The 21,008-nt window shown below is 39.0% G+C and overlaps 1 long non-coding RNA gene across 2 annotated transcripts in view; it reads left to right on the plus strand.

Annotated features, from left to right (window-relative positions):
• The first annotated feature begins 342 nt into the window (after positions 1-342).
• LOC118764809 overlaps positions 343-21,008 on the plus strand; it is a 36,379-nt gene continuing 15,713 nt past the window's right edge. For both annotated transcript variants that reach the window (XR_005000618.1, XR_005000617.1), the window contains exons 1-2: positions 343-736; positions 19,510-19,651. This is a non-coding gene — a long non-coding RNA (uncharacterized LOC118764809). The remainder of the gene's footprint in view (positions 737-19,509; positions 19,652-21,008) is intronic.

The following is a 21,008-nucleotide window of genomic DNA, read 5'->3' on the forward strand; positions in this document are numbered from 1 at the left end:
GCCATATAAGCGGAGAGGGTGGAAACGGTAAAATGCGTTGTTGTGACGTAAATGGCTTTCCCATACAAATTAGAGGCGTAAATGTAGTAGAATTTTATCACCTGTGAACCGAAAGTTCATATTTATCAGTTAAATAACAGTCAACAGTTGCAACCAAGAAATACATACATACATACATGTAATATATCCATGCGCGCACGCACAAACACACACACACACACACAAGCTAGCGCTCAGGCACACACACACCCATAGACATAAATGCCTCTGTGTGTGTGTGTGTGTATACACATGTACACATATAAGCGCGCGCACTCACATACGTACATACACAAGCACGCACATGTCATTTTAAAACATTCTCTCACACCGCTTCTTGATACAATGGAAACGTATATAAAAATGATATCTTATTCATTGGAGAAGAAATAAAAATATGTGGTGGTTTTCGTCCCTCTACTCACATGCCATAACAACCTGAAATATCAAACAATATTTTCATCAAGTTGGTCCAGTTTGGGGATTTTTTAAATTTTGTTTATGACTTGTTATAATGAGGTGGTAGTGGATGAGGACAGCAATTTTATCCCTACGGCAATGCGACATTATAATCAGCAGAATTGAAGGAGGCCAGCGGTGGTCAGTAAATAAACAGAACAAAAAAAAAATACTTAACGAGACATCATAGGAAGGTGGTTGTTATACGGGAAGGAAATGTTTAACGTTTATGACGGAGGTATTCGGAATTTTTTTACTTTCACTATCACAATGTATTTTGAGTCAAAGAAGGGTGGAAGACAAAATTGGGTTTAATAATATTGTTATTTCGAAGAATAAGCGGACCCAGTATATTTAACTACTTGACCATGCAATGAAGGAGACTTGTACGTAGTTTTTTGACGTGCTAGGAATTAAAACCAAATCTCCCTCAAATGAATGCCCACTTTCTTTAAAATTGAACACATTGCACAACGTCGTTCCGTATAAGCACTGTTTTTAAAAACAAAATGAAATATAAAAATAAAATATAAAAAACCGAACGGGCATGGTTGGAACATCTTTGATCATAGATCTGCTCAGTCAGGGTAGGCGGCCTGGGGCTACATGACGATGACAACAACAACAACAAGAACTACTATTACTACTACTACTACTACTACTACAGTCTATTGACGGGAGAATAAAATGAAGATATCTTTTATTTAGTATTATATTCTCTTATGTAAAGGTTAGTGACAAATTAAGAAATTTCTATCACATGACATATCTTGCGAAGCTATAGGTCTGTAAGATTGAGGTGACAGCAACACTCATAGACTTTTAACAGACCCTTTAAACTCGAAGCTAAATCAGTTTATGTTCCATTTGACCTGTTGCAGGGTACTGAGTTGAAAAACATGGCTGGGTGTTGAAGAGTTAGGTGGATAGTAATTCTGAAGGAGAAGGATTTGGTTAAAAACAAAGGATTAGAATAGAATCTAAGAAATTGGTAAGCTACTATTGGAATGTTGGGGGATGAGGTGTGCAGGATTGATAGATGATAATATTTAGCTAAACCCTGAGTCATCAATACATATGAATGATGTCTATTCTGTGACTCTCACTTATAGATGTGTCCAGGAATGGCTGACAACTTTTTAAAAAATATTTTTTTGTCAGTATCTGCACCTGTGGAGTTTCTCAGCTTCCTCTTCTGGAATCTTGCTCTGCCCCATCTGGAACCTTGTCCTGCCTACCTGGGATCTTAGCCTGTTAATGAATGTGCAGCCTTTTGCGCAAGCAACTCAGACTGTGTTTATTAAATTTCTTGGTATACATTATCATCGCAATTCTTTTAACGTCCACTTTTTCATGCTTGCATGGGTCAGATGGAATTTGTTTAGGCAGATTTTCAAAAAATGGGTGCCATTCCTGTTGCTAACCCTCACCTGTTTCCAATATGTTAATATTTCTCTCTTGGCCAGACATGTTTTTGCAGAATAATAGAAATGAATGATTTTGCTTCTAACACAACAATACTCATATTTACAACTATCACATGATGTCAAAACAAGCAGACACAAGCACACACACATGTGTGTATGTGCATGTATATATATATATATATATATATATATATATCATCATCGTCATCATCATCATCATTGTTTAACGTCTGCTTTTCATGTTGGCATGGGTTGGATGATTTGACTGAGGACTGGCGAACCAGATGGCTGCACCAGGCTCCAATCTGATCTGGCAGAGTTTCTACAGCTGGATGCCCTTCCTAATGCCAACCACTCCGAGATTGTAGTGGGTGCTTTTACGTGCCACCAGCACGAGAGCCAGTCAGGCAGTACTGCTAACGACCACGCTCAAATGGTGTTTTTTATATGCCCTCTGCACAGGAGCCAGTCCAGCGGCACTGGCAATGACCTTGCTCAAATATTTTTTCACTTGCCACCAGCACAAGTGCCAGTAAAGTGACGCTGGTAATGATCACACTTGAATGGTGCTTTTTACGTGCCACCGGCATGGAAGCCAGTCAGCTACTCTGGCAATGATCACGCTTGGATGGTGCTCTTAGAGCTCCACTAGCACGGATGCCAGTCATGCGGTGCTGTCATCAAATTTGATTTTGATTGCGATTTCACTTGCCTCAACTGGTCTTTGCAAGCAGAAATTAGTGTCCAACGAAGGAAAGGTATGCATATGTAGGCTGGTTACACCCCTGGTATAGGTCATAGATTATGCTCTCACTTGGCTTTCCGGGTTTTCTCAAGTACAGCATATTTCCAAAGGTCTCGGTCACTAGTCATTGCCTCAGTGAGGCCTAATATTCAAAGGTCATGCTGCACCACCTCATCCTAGGTCTTCCTGGGTCTACCTCTTCCACAGGTTCCCTCAACCGCTAGGGTGTGGCACTTTTTTACACAGCTATCCTCATCCATTCTCGCCACATAACCATACTAGCGCAGTCGTCTCTCTTGCACACCACATCTGATGCTTCTTAGGTCCAACTTTTCTCTCAAGGTACTTACACTCTGTCAAGTATGTACACTGACATTACACATCCATTGGATCATACTGGTTTTGTTCCTTGCAAGCTTACACATGTCCTCAGCAGTCATGGCTCAAGTTTCACTGCCATGTTGCATGGCTGTTCGTACACATGCGTCATACAGTCTACCTTTTACTCTGAGCGAGAGGCCCTTTGTCACCAGCAGAGGTAAGAGCTCTCTGAACTTTGCCCAGGCTATTCTTATTCTAGCAGCTACACTTTCAGAGCACCCTCTCCCCACTGCTATTGACTTGGTCGCCTAGGTAACAGAAGCTATCGACTACTTCTAGTTTTTCTCCCTGGAATGTGGCGGAAGTTGTTCTCTGCACATTTTCAGTGTTTATTGCCCCTGAGTATCTGCCACATACAAAATCTATCTTCCCAGTTAGCCTTCCTTTGATATTGCTGCACCTCTTATGTGTCCATAGCTTACACTGGGCACATCTTATAGAGTTTCTACCTACGCCTTTTCTACAGATCGAGCAGGGCCATCTACATGAAGGGATTTGTGGTTTGTCTGCCTTCCTACTTACTAGGACTTTGGTTTTAGCTAGGTTGAATCTAAGGCCCTTTGATTCTAATCCTTGCTTCCACACCTAAAACTTCTCTAGTTTTGATAGTGACTCAGCAATTAGAGCAAGGTCATCAGCATAGAGGAGCTCCCAAGGGCATCCTGTCTTGAATTCCTCTGTTATTGCCTGGAGGACTATGATAAATAGGACGGGGGTGAGGACTGAACCTTGGTGGACCCCTACCTCTACCCAGAATTCTTCACTGTACTCATTGCCAACCCTCACCTTACTGACAGCATCCCTGTACATGGCTTGCACAGCTCTCACTAACCATTCATCTATCCCTAGTTTCCTCATTGAACACCAGATAAGGGATTGGGGGACCCTGTCAAAGGCTTTCTTCATGTCAACGAAAGCCAGGTACATATATATATATATATATATATATATATATATATATATATATATATATTGGCATTAAGAAGGGCATCCAGCTGTAGAAACATTGCCAGATCAGACTGGAGCCTGGTGCAGCCTTCTGGCTTGCCAGCTCTCAATCAAACCGTCCAACGCATCCCAGCATGGAAAGCGGACATTAAACAACGACAATGATGATGATTATATATATATATCTGTAATATAATATGTGACAATTATTTGGTTGCCATAATAAAACTCTGAGTTTCAGATGTCAGGGTGGAAATCTGCTCTGGCAACTAGTCAGTTATCAAGACGAAAATTGTCACATATTATATTACAGATAAATTCCTCTATTTACATAATATCGGGGTCTCATTCATTCTTTTGTTGTCATACTATTACTATTAATATATATATATATATATATATATATATATATATAACAATGATAAATATCAAAGTGAGTTATATACAGTAGCGGTAACACATCGTGACGTATTTTTGCCATTTCAATATGGCTAACCCCTAAGGGTGGATGCTACTGTAGTTTTTAGCCCCAGGAGGACACACTCCTCCAGCTGGCCATAGACACACTATCTGTGTCCTGTCAGTATTTGCAAAGGGAAGTCATCCTTCCCGTCTTCAACTTATGATACACACGGACTCGAGTTTCGAGGTATTGACCTCTCGTCAGCGTGTGACAATCATAGTTGTCGCCGAGAATTAGATTTCCTTCACAAATACTTATACTTTTTCCAGCGTCCACTGTCGCTGATATTGAAAAAGTGAAATCAAACAATGATAAATATCAAAGTGAGTTATATACAGTAGCGGTAACACATCGTGACGTATTTTTGCCATTTCAATATGGCTAACCCCTAAGGGTGGATGCTACTGTAGTTTTTAGCCCCAGGAGGACACACTCCTCCAGCTGGCCATAGACACACTATCTGTGTCCTGTCAGTATTTGCAAAGGGAAGTCATCCTTCCCGTCTTCAACTTATGATACACACGGACTCGAGTTTCGAGGTATTGACCTCTCGTCAGCGTGTGACAATCATAGTTGTCGCCGAGAATTAGATTTCCTTCACAAATACTTATACTTTTTCCAGCGTCCACTGTCGCTGATATTGAAAAAGTGAAATCAAACAATGATAAATATCAAAGTGAGTTATATACAGTAGCGGTAACACATCGTGACATACTGACAGGACACAGATAGTGTGTCTATGGCCAGCTGGAGGAGTGTGTCCTCCTGGGGCTAAAAACTACAGTAGCATCCACCCTTAGGGGTTAGCCATATTGAAATGGCAAAAATACGTCACGATGTGTTACCGCTACTGTATATAACTCACTTTGATATTTATCATTGTTTGATTCACTTTTTCAATATCAGCGACAGTGGACGCTGGAAAAAGTATAAGTATTTGTGAAGGAAATCTAATTCTCGGCGACAACTATGATTGTCACACGCTGACGAGAGGTCAATACCTCGAAACTCGAGTCCGTGTGTATCATAAGTTGAAGACGGGAAGGATGACTTCCCTTTGCAAATACTGACAGGACACAGATAGTGTGTCTATGGCCAGCTGGAGGAGTGTGTCCTCCTGGGGCTAAAAACTACAGTAGCATCCACCTTAGGGGTTAGCCATATTGAAATGGCAAAAATACGTCACTATATATATATATATAATATATATATATATATAACAATGATAAATATCAAAGTGAGTTATATACAGTAGCGGTAACACATCGTGACGTATTTTTGCCATTTCAATATGGCTAACCCCTAAGGGTGGATGCTACTGTAGTTTTTAGCCCCAGGAGGACACACTCCTCCAGCTGGCCATAGACACACTATCTGTGTCCTGTCAGTATTTGCAAAGGGAAGTCATCCTTCCCGTCTTCAACTTATGATACACACGGACTCGAGTTTCGAGGTATTGACCTCTCGTCAGCGTGTGACAATCATAGTTGTCGCCGAGAATTAGATTTCCTTCACAAATACTTATACTTTTTCCAGCGTCCACTGTCGCTGATATTGAAAAAGTGAAATCAAACAATGATAAATATCAAAGTGAGTTATATACAGTAGCGGTAACACATCGTGACGTATTTTTGCCATTTCAATATGGCTAACCCCTAAGGGTGGATGCTACTGTAGTTTTTAGCCCCAGGAGGACACACTCCTCCAGCTGGCCATAGACACACTATCTGTGTCCTGTCAGTATTTGCAAAGGGAAGTCATCCTTCCCGTCTTCAACTTATGATACACACGGACTCGAGTTTCGAGGTATTGACCTCTCGTCAGCGTGTGACAATCATAGTTGTCGCCGAGAATTAGATTTCCTTCACAAATACTTATACTTTTTCCAGCGTCCACTGTCGCTGATATTGAAAAAGTGAAATCAAACAATGATAAATATCAAATACTGACAGGACACAGATAGTGTGTCTATGGCCAGCTGGAGGAGTGTGTCCTCCTGGGGCTAAAAACTACAGTAGCATCCACCCTTAGGGGTTAGCCATATTGAAATGGCAAAAATACGTCACGATGTGTTACCGCTACTGTATATAACTCACTTTGATATTTATCATTGTTTGATTTCACTTTTTCAATATCAGCGACAGTGGACGCTGGAAAAAGTATAAGTATTTGTGAAGGAAATCTAATTCTCGGCGACAACTATGATTGTCACACGCTGACGAGAGGTCAATACCTCGAAACTCGAGTCCGTGTGTATCATAAGTTGAAGACGGGAAGGATGACTTCCTTTGCAAATACTGACAGGACACAGATAGTGTGTCTATGGCCAGCTGGAGGAGTGTGTCCTCCTGGGGCTAAAAACTACAGTAGCATCCACCCTTAGGGGTTAGCCATATTGAAATGGCAAAAATACGTCACTATATATATATATATATATATATATGCAACAGGCTTTTGTTAGTTTCCATTTATCAAATCCTCTCAAGAGTTTGGCTGGTCCAGGTCTACAGAGGAAGGCACTTACCCAAAATGCCACTCTGTAAGACTGAACCCAAAACCATGTGATCAAGGTAAACTGAATAGAAAGACAATAACCCTACCCCCATTCTCCTATACATACACATACCTTTGTACAATGGCTTCTGTTGCAGAAAACACTTGTCCAAGTTGCTGTGCAGCAAAACCAAAGCAGTTTACACTGTGATGGAATCATGATTATTATAATCCCACACCGTACCAAGACAATATAAGAATTGATTATTTCCATAAAAGTTCCTGGTAAGCTGAGTTTATGAGACTTTTCTCAATTCCTGGTTAAACTGAATTCACTCCGGTGACACTGTTGATGCCACTGAGAAAGGCATGAACATCACAGAATCATTTATCTATTTCCTATATAACTCTGTGGTGTATGTGATGAAGAATTTTTATGAAATCAAGTTCAATAAAGAGAATCAGTGATGAATAAAATAGCGTAAAGTAGGGATGAAAAGGAGTGGGTTGAGGGGGAGGGACTGGAAATGGAAGGTGTGAAGAAGGGCAGGGTCAACAAGTAATTATATGTAGACACATTTAAGGTGGTAAATGCATCAGCATGAATGATATAAATATAAATGCAATCTTGCATAATATATATTATAAAGGTATAAAAAGATATAATATTAAAAATGGAAGCAATATTGATACCAAAAGGCAATCTTTATCTCTCGTTAAACATGGCTTTATTATTAGAGTGCCAAATACTGCAGTATTCGTCTTGAGAGGTTCACTCGTATAGACATACAGCACTAAAAGTGCCAATATGTAGCAAACAAGAATTGTCTGGTGCTGGAACTGCCAGAATACATGATTTCAGTGAACTGTACTTCCTCAATGGCAAGTGTGACTCCCATACTAAGCAATCCTTGTCTACTATAGTATATGTATGATGACCTCTTAAGGGAAAACTGAAGTGTTCAGTGTTCTAACACTACATACATGTTTAGTAAGATGTGAAGATTATCTTTTATCTTTTGCTTGTTTTAGTCATAAGACTCTGGCCATGCTAGGGCACCACCTCGAAGAATTTTAGTCAAACAAAATGACCCCAGGACTTAGACCAAAGTTTTAGTAAGCAGGAAAACAGATAGGACGCTATCTTTATCAGGTAAATGGCTCTGCTTGGTATGTAGAAAAGGTGTATGAAAAATTCCATACAATTTACCCCATGCAAGCCAAGGACATACAAGCAGTGCATTGGAATCACAGGAATGTTAACAGAGAAAATAGTATTTGTATGTGGAAGATGCACATGTGCCATAAAGACCAATACACAGGAAATTGATTTTCTCAAATTCCCTAGAGGCTCCCTGGAGGTAGCGGATAACTTCTATTACCTAGGCAACCGTATTAGCAGAGGAGAAGGATGCTCTGAAAGGGAAATTGCTAGAATAAGAATAGGATGGAGAAAGTTTAGAGAGTTGTTACCTCTGTTGGTAGCAAATGATCTCCCTGAGTGAAAGGCAAACTGTATGATGCTTGTGAATGTGCAACAATGCTACATAATAGTGAAATGTGGGCCCTGCATGCAGAAGACATGCACAGACTAGTGACAAATGAAGCTAGTGTGCTCCATTGGATGTGCAGTGTGCATGTACAACAAAGTGCTAATGCATTAAGAGAATAGTTAGGCATAAGAGGAATCAGATGCAGTGTGCAAGGGAGAAGACCATATTGGTCTGATTATGTGATGTGTAATGAATGAGGACAGATGCATAAAGAAGTACCAATTGCTTAAAGTGGATGGAACTCATGGAAGAGGAAGACCCATGAAGACATGGGACAAAATATTGAAGGCTGGTCTCAAGATGCTGAGCCTCACAGAGGAGATGACATTTTGCTGTACTTGAGGAGACCTATCCATTACAGTAAAAGATAGTATCCCAGAAGCACTTGGTTGTGCTTGTACATGCTGGGCCAAGAAGTAATAATCTAAAAGAAATATTTTCCTACAATCCTAATGTGCATATGCAGTGGTTAATCAGAGGCCAGCTTCCAGAAAGTGTCAATAAACATAGGTGTTTCAAACACAAAGTAATGCTCTGCATCTGGTAGAGTTATGAGGGGATAATTCACTAGAAGTTCATTCCAAACAGTCGAACCATTGATGTCAACCTGTACTCTAAACAGCTGGAGCAGATACATGCCATTGTGCAGAAAAAATACCTGGTATTGGTTAACTGAAAGTGAGTTCTTCTGCAGCAGGACAATGCAAGACCTCATACTGCTCCAACAACCTGGAATAAACTCCAGGAACTTGAGGGAATTGAACTGGTGCCATTCCCAGTAAATAGTCTGGACCTAGCTCCCTCAGATTATTATTTGTTCTGATCCATGGCTCACTTCCTGCACTCATGACACTTCATCAACCAAGTTGAGGTGGAAGCTTCTGTGAACAAGTTCTTTGTTTTGAAGGACAAGAACTGGAATCAATCAAGGATCAAAGAACTGCCAGAGAGGTGGCTTCAGATGGTGCTAAAATGATGGCAGCTATTTTGAACATTAGGCTGATTTTGTTGTAATTTGATGAATAAAGCAAATAAGTTACCTAAATATTGCAAAATAAGACAAAATTCATTGCAAATCAACATATCTAATTATTATGCTTCAATTAATCCTAACCTCTTAAATGAGGTGCTCATGTTTGCTATGGAAAACTCAGGACTTACTAGAGTAGAAGTGGCTAGAAAATCAATTGTAAAATTTGAGGGAAAGTACAGGGTGAGAAAGGATAGACTGGAGATGTTCAATATAACTATGGGATCAACAGACTCTTCACAGGTAACAAATTTATTAAGGACATACATTTTATTTTGCCTGTATAAGGAATTCCCTGAAATAGGAGGGGTCTATACAGGGATGATGCACTTTTCACCCCGTTTAACCCCTCAAACCAGGACAGAAAAATATAGTAAAATATTTTTTTAGTTTTTTTAAAAACATAGGACTTTCAATATCAGTAGAAGAGGAAAATAACTCAGCTAACTTTCTTGATGTTAATTTAGATCTAAGTACAGGCATGTACAAGCCATATCATAAACCTAATATGAACTTTAGATGCATTCATAAAAATAGCAATCACCCAAAAAGTATAACCCGATCTATAGTAGAAAATATTTCAATCCTCATTACTAATCTGTCAGTGAATGAGGAAGTATTTAAACTAAATGAGGACTTTTATAATTTCACATTAGAGAAGGCGGGATATAGAGAAAAATTAAAATTCTTTAATGGTTGTAATTGTAGAGATGATATAAGTAGTGGGATGGGCCATACTGACGATAATCATGATAGCATGCATAATATTAAGAACACCACTAACCAAAAAACAACGAACAGTAGGAAGAGTTAGAGATAGGAAATCTGTGCAATTAGGATATAACAATAGAGTACCTTGAAACAAAAAGAAGAGCACAAATTTACTTGAACATATGCCCAATAAAGTACAAAGTGGCTTAACTATAAATGGACCTACTAAGAGGTCCCATTCAGATAGGATAGATAAACAATATATAAACTCTATGAATAGTAATATACAAATAATTGACAAATATAATGTCAAACAAACCCAATGTCGTAATAAGAACCAGATAAATAGATTAGACGCTTTTACAAAAAGCTTGGGTAGAAATAGAAATACACACCTCAGTAACATGGATATCTCTAGCTATATCAAATGCTACATAATTCCCTTCAGAAAACAAATAATTTCCAATATACTGAAATCGTTTTCTTCAGCATTGACTAAACATTTTCCAAAAGACAGTAAATACTATAGAATTTATAATAAACATAGATTTAGATTAGCTTTCTGTAATAGCAAAAATCTAGCACAAATTATAGCAGCACACAACGATAGTAAATTTAAGTTTCCATATGAACAATAGCGATAATAATAATCAGAATTATGATTATATATCAATAAATAGCAACAATGTAAACATGAGTGGACAAACCATAAGTAACATGACTAGGTATCAGGATAGGAACTATGGTTTGACAACCGATAAAATTGAAGAGATCCAAGGGAACTCCACAATTAACATGAAAGTAGATGTGACTCCTAAAATGCAAAATACTCAGATCGTTGTCTGTGTGGAAAGGACTAATAGCCTAGAAGATAGACAGAATATAGAAATCACGTCTAGAGTAGGTGAAGTGGGTACTAGTAATTAGAAATAGTAGAACTATTAAATGCAATTGTGCAAGAAACAGGGTCTGTCCGCTTAACTCTAATTGTAAGCATAAACATATTGTATACAGATGTAAGATTACCTCAGAGAATACAAAGTATTTCTACATAGGAGCTAGCTCATGCTATATTAAGTAGAGAATTGCCAATCATTTAAGTTCATTTAGAAATAGGAACAAAATGAATACTACCAGCCCTAGTAAGCTAATTTGGGCACTAAAAATAGTAACAAAGTATTTTCAATTGCTTGGGAGATAATTAGTAAAGCAAAATCTTATAGAATAGACGATAATAGATACGAATTTTGTGTAGAAGAAATGTACCAAATTTTCACTTCTAAATTTACTCTTATTTTAAATTTACTAGACAGGAACACTGGATTAAATATACGTTTAAACGATTAAAAGAAACATAACTTACTATCTATAGTAATTATATTAATTAAAATAATGATTGTGATAATTAATGATATTCATCCAAATAATACTAATATAATTGTAACAGTAACAATAATATTAATTGAGAGCATAAACCCAAAATACGTGAAATGCCTCTGAATAAATAATGTACTCCATACAGTAAAATGTAAACAAAACTGCTACAATTAATTGTAATATAAATAATGTAAATAAACATTTTAACAACTGGTTCAACTGTAATACCAGTAGAGGTAATTATAAGACCAGAATTCAATTTGATTTAAAAAGTAACTCTATCACCTTCAACTGAATACCAATGCAGGAAACTTGTTTGAATTAGTTCACCTTGAAAATGTCGTAAGTGATGGACCCCTGATGAAATTGCAGTGCATAATTGCTTTGCAATTGCAACATATTTTCATATTTCAACCAGTATTGGTCCAGGCCATGTCTAACTTAATAGCACCACCTGGCAAAGTCATTCAAATCAGGAATTGGACTACATGGCCCACTCGAGGACAGAGTTATTGTTTGCAAAGACATATCCGGGTGTAGAACGTTTATCTGTGATTTTATGAAGGAATTTGCCCAAAGACTTCTTGAACTTTATGGGGTCTATTTCTGCTTTAATGGGTTTTGGTGTAATGTTAAAGAGAGTGGAGCCAATTGAGGTGAAATAATTGTACCGTATTGTTTGTTATGTGATGCGAGTATGATTTATGTTGTGGGCAGATAGCACAGGGTTCAAGTCTTGGGTGTATCTTAAAGGTGATGCCAACACCATTTTGGCAATGCTGATGGAATATTTCCACATCATGCATATGATGTAGCGCTCATGACAGCGTTGGAGAGAATAAAGCTTATCCTTATCTAGTTGACCCCAATAGTCAAGGCCTGTCATGTCATCTATTTTTTTCATAATTGACCTTTGAGATGCTTCAACTTTCATGATACTTTGTTTCATGTGAGAAGACCACAGTGGACAACAGTATTCAAGGTGGGGTCAGGCAAAAGTAGGGAAGAGAAGGATAATGGTGTAGATATCTCTCAACTGGAAAGTTCTGAGAATCCAGGAGCGTATTCTGTGGGCCATGTCAACTTTGCTGTTTATATGAGTGGCTCACATTATGTTGTTGTCCACAATTACTCCCGAGTCTCTGATGTTGTTGGATGCTATGAGAGTTTCACCTGAATGAAGGGAAGTATGAGAGTTTCAGGATATCCTCTTTTCCAAAGTGGATTAACTCAAATTTGTCTTCGTTCAGCAGCATATTATTCTTTTCAGCCCGTTGGATGATAGCCAGTAGATCTGACTGAAGACATGTCCGGTTACCTACTTCATTGATGACCTTCTGGATTGTTGATCATTGTAATATATGCTGTAGAAAATTTCTTAATAAAAAAATTTTGGATGTAAATAAATCTCCTTTCTCCTCCATACTGAGGGATGGAACCTGAAACTATGTGGTAAGAAGTTTGCTTCCCAACCACATAGTTCTGGGTTCAGTTCCATTGTCTAGCACCTTAGGCAAGTGTCTTCTATTGTGGCCCCTGGCTGACCAGAACCTTGTGAGTGGATTTGGTAGATGGAAACTGAAAGAAGTCATCATACATACATACATACATATATCATCATCATCATCATCATCATTTAACGTCCGTTTTCTTTGCTGGCATGGGTTGGATGGTTTAAAAGGAACTGACCAGCTGAAGGGCTGTTCAGGCTCCATGTCTGTTTTAGCATGGTTTCTATGGATGGATGCTCTTCCTAACACCAAACACTTTATAGAGTGTACTGGATGCTTTTATGCTGCACCGACACAGGTGGCTTTTATGTAGCACCAGCACTATCATCATCATCATCATCATCATCATTTAGCGTCCGCTTTCCATGCTAGCATGGGTTGGACGGTTCAACTGGGGTCTGTGAAGCCAGAAGGCTGCATCAGGCCCAGTCTGATCTGGCAGTGTTTCTACGGCTGGATGCCCTTCCTAACGCCAACCACTCTGTGAGTGTAGTGGGTGCTTTTTACGTGCCACCCGCACAGGTGCCAGACGGAGCTGGCAAACGGCCACAGACGGATGGTGCTTTTTACATGCCACCGGCACGGAGGTCAGTCGGGGCGGTGCTGGCAACGGCCACGATCGGATGGTTCGCTTACTTGTCACCGGCACTGGTATCACAGCTGCAATTTCCATTGATGTTGATCGACTTCGATTTTGGTTCTGCTTTCTGATATCTGATTTGATTTGGTTTGATTTTGATTTTCACTTGCCTCAACGGGTCTTCACAAATGGAGTTTTGTGTCCCAAGAAGGAAAGGTATGTATAAGTCGACTGGCTACATACCAGGTAGAGGCCACGGGTTATGGTCTCACTAGTCTTGCCAGGTCTTCTCACGCACAGCATACTTCCATAGGTCTCGGTCTCTAGTCATTTCCTTAGTGAGACCTAAAGTTCGAAGGTCGTGCTTCACCACCTCGTCCCAGGTTTTCCTGGGTCTACCTCTTCCACAGGTTCCCTCAACTGCTAGGGTGTGGTACTTTTGCACACAACTATCTTCAGCCATTCTCGTCACATGACCATACCAACGCAAACGTCTCTCTTGCACACCACAACTGATGCTTCTTAGGTCCAACTTTTCTCTCAAGGTACTTACACTCTGTCGATTATGAACACTGACATTACACATCCATCGGAGCATACTGGCTTCATTTCTTGTGAGCTTACGCATATTCTCAGCAGTCACAGCCCATGTTTCACTACCATGTAGCATGGCTGTACGTACACATGCATCATACAGTCTGCTTTTTACTCTGAGCGAGAGGCCTTTTGTCACCAGCAGGGGTAAGAGCTCTCTAAACTTTGCCCAGGCTATTCTTACTCTAGCAGTTACACCCACCCCTGCTACTGACTTGGTCACCTAGGTAGCAGAAGCTATCAACTACTTCTAGTTTTTCTCCCTGGAACGTGGTAGAAGTTGGTCTCTGCACATTTTCAGTGTTTATTGCTCCTGAGCATCTGCCACGGAAACCTTACCTGTCATTGTGGTTTTGTGGCACAAAGCAAAGCAGGCCTTGCCATTCCCTCAAGAAAACATAACAAATGATCCACAAGCACTCATAAGCAAACTGAGTCCTCAAATTGTTCCGTTTGCTAAAGGTTTTGCAAGGCACCAGCAGACCTCAAGATACACATTCATGTCCATAGGACATGATTAATGCTTTATTTTACTGAACCTTCATTTGTCTTTCACGACAAGAGAATCCATCATCACATACATACATGTTTATGTATGTATGTATATGTGTATATGTATGTATATATATATGTGTATATGTATGTATATGTGTGAGTATATATATATAAATATGTGAGTGTGTGTATACATATATGTGTATGTGTGTGTGTGTATGTATATATAAATATATATCTTCTTGCCTTGACATCACGTGATGGTTGTAAGCAATTATCACCATCATGCAAATGGTGTCTTTCATCTCCAATCTTCCACGGGAAACATGTCTGGTCACAGGTAAATATTCCTTTCTTGGAAACAGGAGAAGATTGGCAACAGCAAAGGCATTCTGCCATCTGCCATAGAAAATTCATCTTAATAAATATCATCCAACCCAGGTGAGCATGGAGAAGTGGATGTTAAAACACATGCATTCACATTTGATAGGCTTCTTTCAGTTTCCTTCTGCCAAATCCACTCGTAGTGTAGAAATGTGATTATCATCAACAAGCAAGAGAGGGAGAGAGAGAGAGAGAAACACTCTTTGTATAGTTTTGGTAGTCTAACGGAGTATAACATATTACAATCGCTAAGATTCACAACCAATAATTTTGTGTAATAAGTATATAAGTGTGTGTTTGTAAGTATGTGTGTTTCTGAGTGTGTGACTGTGACTCTGTGTGTGTGTGTGTGTAAGTGTTTGTAAGTATGTGTGTTTCTGAGTGTGTGTGTGTGTGTGCACTTCAATGTGTGTGTATATATGTATATACATTGTACACTTCAATAGCTAAGTGTGTTCACACTTAACTATGTTAGTGACTTCTTAATATCTCTATTGCTATTTCCTTTACTGTTTGTTAACAATATGAAATAAAGTGAAGTGTTATTCGATTGCATACCCATCCCTCATCCCACCTAAGACTGACTCTAGCTCCAACCCAATTGAGATGACTCCCAATTTAACAATGCCAATCCATCTCAGACGGCCGCTCGTTGGGTATATAGGGTGTTAAAACACCCCTGCATTCAGTGTCTAGACATCGGCAACTTGTGGTGTTATGTCGGATAGGTGTTGTTTTGTGTAGGAAGGACCTGGTAATTGACTAAGACCATTGTGAGGATTGTCTTGCCTCTTCTTTAACTGAGAAGGGCAGGTAGTTTTCCTCTGTCTGGTGGACAGAGCTTGTGTAGTGGTCAAGGCAGAAAGGACTGGAGACAGAAACTTTCTTTTTCAGTAAAAAATTCATTGACTTTTTTACAGTTTTGTTTGAAAAGGAAGCTGAGGATGGAGAAGGAAGTCCCACAGGAAATTTATTATAAAGTGAATGACAGTGGGGAAGAGAATGAAATGGTGTGAGAGAATGGCTTTAGACTCAGCAGTTGGGAGAGGGCTTTTGCCCTTGATAATCAGAATGATCCTGGGTCTGTACCTTTTCTTGATTGGCATTAGATAAAGATTCTCCTGGTCAAGAGGACCTAGGGGATGGTCAAGAATGAAATGGTTTGATAATATCCATAATTTTAGTTGGTCATGCTTGGGGATCCAGAAGGAAAGTATAATGACAGTTGCTTCTGATAGGACCCTATTGAGGAGGAGCCTGAGGACTTTGTTCCTATGACCCTTTAAGAATAGTCAGCAATGAAAACTTTAGAGATGTTTGTTCAAGGAGTCATCTCAAGACTTTTCCTCACCATACAGATCTTGTTCTTGTATGTGTTGGCCTTGTGCTCTGGGACACATTTGTCACATATAGCTTGAATTACAGGTATGGGATGTTTAAGTTTCATGTCATTGTCTGGTGTGGAGAGAGATTTAGGCCAATCCTGTTTGAGGATTTCTTTCTAAATTGATTTCCAGTTTGTTTGATACAAGTACAGACTGGAGAGATTTCAAGTGCTTCACATAGACTGTATGTCTACAGCTCTATTATATTGTAATCTGAGACAAACGTTGGTGTCACTTTCACTTTATGGATGATATCCATACTGTTTGTGAAGTAGAGATCCGGGATATCATTTACCCTGATCGGTTGGAGCACTATTGGCTCTACAATTGAAGCAGTGGTAAAGTTCAGCAGGAACTCCACCTGTGCTTGTTTACAGTGTGTCATTCTTAGAATTCTTGCTGAATACAGAATGGCACTTTCCTGCAGGTCAATAATGCAAGTCACAATTCCAATATTTTTCAGGCTTTTAGGCAGCATTTTGGATTAATTGCTGTCTTAGTCTTCCACAGTCTCCTATTTCCTCATCCTTCACCCTGATGGCAGATAAAAGAAATCATCATCATCATCATCATTACTATTATTATTCCTTTATTTCTCAGAGTGCCCAGTCTTGTTTTGTTCTGCTAGGTTCAGTGAGAGTGGACAGCAGCCTACTGTCAGAGGTCTCACAGGTTCTCTTTCTGCACATTATAAGCTTTGATACTTGGTTGTTAATTATCATGGAAGACATTCAACATCCAAGTACCAATCTCAAAATCTTAGCTGTCCCCAACAGAGCAGTTTTGGGGGCTTGTTCTGATTTCTCTGACATATTTCTCGAACTTGGTTGTTAGGTGAAATTGCTTTAGCTAACTCTGAGACTCTCATTATTTTAAGCATCATAAAAGAAAAATTCTTTCTTTGGATTATTTGCCAATAAGGACTCTTGTTACCCATGGCTACAGGTCCTTGCTATTTAGGGGTAGACAAAAGATTTTCTAGTTTATCTGCTTTCACATTTTGATATCCATGAGACAAATGTAATATCCTTCTGAAGAAAACAGAATATGGGGAGAAATTCTCTGGATTGAGCACGGGTAGGGTTTATGGCAGTGTCTGCTGTAGTTTCAGGACAAAGGGCTCAGCCAAGACACAAGCTGCAATAGTGAGACATACTTCTGCATATGCACTGGTGCTCCAGTACTTAGGGCTGAAATATACTAAGATGACTGTCAAGTACATTAGTAATGAGACTGACCCCTGATTGGATGTCAGCTTTGTATCATAATATCAGTGGCTAGTTAGTGCAGAGGTAGTGGGGAGAGATATGTGGTCAGGGTTGGTGTAGCAGATGGATTTACAGGTTCTAAAACCTATGAAAGTCATCGGTCTATATCAGTTGTAGTTGAAATTTACAGAAAAACAAAAGACGAAAACGGGAGTATAAACAACAAGCAGGGAAAGTGAGAAAGTCTTTTATGTTTTGAATCTATGCTCTTCAGCAGAAAGGAACATGAGGAAATAAACAGGGAGAAAATAAAAAGCAAGAGAGTAAACAGAGAGAGAATAAACAGAGAGGGAATTAAAAAAACTTGTGGATTTAGCAATCAGTCATGGTGACTATATCAGTTGTACCCAAGTGAGGGTAGAAAGACAAAGGGCATGAAACTGAAATATGGGGAGAAATTCTTCGGATTGAGCAGAGGTCAGGTTTATGGCAGTGTCTGCTGTACTTTCAGGACCAAAGTCTTAGCCAAAACTTAGGCTGAAATAGTGAAACATATCTCTACCTCACTAGAAAGGTTAGGAAAACGAAGGGAAATGAAAGCAGTGGAGAGGAACAGCAAGACAACATCAAAATCAGCAAATCCCAGTTTCCAATATAGCACAGTCGCAACTCCATTAATGGTGAAGATACACTGTCCCTTAACTGTAGCAACCAACAGCACTATGATTCCATCATTCTGGGTTCAATTCCTACTGAGATCACCTTTTGTCTGTCAGCTTTTCAGGGTCAATGGATTAGAACACCACTCAAGACCTGGGGTCAATTTCATTGACTAAATGCCTACCAATAAAATTGCCTGCCTCATAGCTAATCCAAAATCAATAATGATAATCCTGTTTACTATAAGCACAAGGCCTGAAATTTTGAGGGGAGGGGCTAGTCACATTAATCCTAGTACTCAATTGGTACTTATTCTATTCACCCCAAAAGGACAACAGCAAAGCTAACCTCCATGGAATTTGAACACAGAATGTACAGACAGACAAATGCCACCAACATTTTGTTCCATGCATTAATGATTCTGCCAGCTCACCACCTTAATAATAATAATAATAATAATAATAATAATAATAATAATAATAACAATGATAATAGTAATCCTTTCTACTAAAGGCACAAGGCCTGAAATTTGGGGTGAGGGGACTAGTTACTTACATCAACCTCAGTGTTTCACTGGTACTTCATTTATTGATCCTGAAAGGAATTTGAACTCAGAACATAAAAGACAGATGAAATACCGCTAAGCATTTTGCCTGGCATGCCAAAAATTTCAGGCCTTGTGCCTATAGTAGAAAAGAGAATAATAATAATAATAATAATGGTTTCAAATTTTGCCTCAAGGGCAGCCATTTTTGTGGTAGGTGGATGAGTTGACAACATTGACAGCCAGTGTTCAACTGGTACCTTTTTTTTATCGACCCCGAAAGGATGAAAGGCAAAACTGACCTCGTCAGAATTTGAATTCAGAACGTAGCAGCAGACGAAATACCACTAAGCATATCACCCAGCATGCTAATGATTCTACCAGCTCACTGCCTTAATAATAACAACAACAACAACAACAATAATAATAATAATAATAATAATAATAATAATCATCATCATTTTTATTATATTTGTTATTATTGTCATTATTACTATGATAATTATCGTTATATAATTGAAGGAAGAGAATTGTCCCACACTGGTGAGGCTGATGTATTTAATGTTTCATTTGAAATGCTGCTGCTTGATGTCCCACAACTGTATAGAGGCGAGAGAGAGAGGGGAGGCGGAGGAGGGAAGAACTATTGATGGATCCCACAATGGTAAGTAACTGATGTAATGAAAAGAGAGAGAGAGCAAACGAAGACAATCATAGAGGAAATAACGACAGTGAATGAATGATGGGGAGGAAAGAGAGAGTGACAGACAGGTAGAAAAGAAAAGTGAGAGGGATGGAAGAGAAAGGGAAGAGAGAGAGAGAAAGGTGAAGGAAGAGAGTATTGGTGGAAACAACGACAGTGAATACCTGTTCTGGGGTGAGAGAGTGAGAAAGAGTGGAATTGTGTGTGTGTGTGTGTGCGCATGAAAGAGGGAGGTGGGAGAAGACAGTGTTGGTGGAAACCACAAGTGTGACGTCAGAGGTTCACCATTGAAAATAATTACTGTGTTGGTTGTAGATCTGATGGTTTGGTTTTGATTTTTTTTGTGTGTGTTCTTTTGTGAAATGTTTATTCACTGAAAGGGGATTTCCTCTGTTTTATATACATCTACAATTAATGAACATGTGCTATATATATATATATTATATATATATATATATATATATATACCACTGGTATTTGAGTACTCTTTTTTCCACCTTGTTTCACATTTATGTGTTTACTCCGGTATATATATATATATATATATAATATATATATATATAATATATATATATTATATATATATATATGTATGTATTTATGTATATATTTATGTATGTGTACATACATGTGGTGTGTGTTGGATGTGCAGGTATATAGCTGTGTAGTAGGAAGTTTGCTTCCCAACTACATGGTTCTGGGTTCAGTCCCACTGCATACCACCTTGGTTAAGTGTCTTCTTCTAGAGATTTGAGCCAACCAAAGCCTTGTAAGTGGATTTGTATGTGGAAACTGAAAGAAACCTGTCATATAGGTGTGTTTGTGTGTGTGGGTTTCCTTGTCTTGAAATCACATAATAGTTGTAAATGAGTGTCATTGTCATACAAGCAGTGTCATTCATTTCCAATATTTGGTGAAAACATATTTGGCCTTGGGGAAGTATTCCTTTGCTTAGAGACAGATAAATCTATCTTAATAAACTCTGTCTGACCATGCAGTCATGGATATATGGATGTTAAATTGATGATGATCACACACACACACACTCACACACACACACACACACACACACACAACACACACACACACACACACACCTGGGATGTGCCACATGGGTAGCAGTGCCTACCCTGCATAAAATACCCCTGCCTTTCAATCTCAGTATTAAAGCTACACATAGAACTGCTGTAGTACACATGCTGCATACATTCCTACAACAACGTTTTCTGTATGTGCTATAAAGGCAGAAGTAAATCTGCCTTCAACTCAGTCGCATGCCTGTGTTTCGCTTATTTTTTTGTGTGTTTTACTACATAAA

This window comes from Octopus sinensis, linkage group LG9 (assembly GCF_006345805.1).
Source record: "Octopus sinensis linkage group LG9, ASM634580v1, whole genome shotgun sequence".
In the NCBI taxonomy this organism is placed as follows: Eukaryota; Metazoa; Mollusca; class Cephalopoda; order Octopoda; family Octopodidae; genus Octopus; species Octopus sinensis.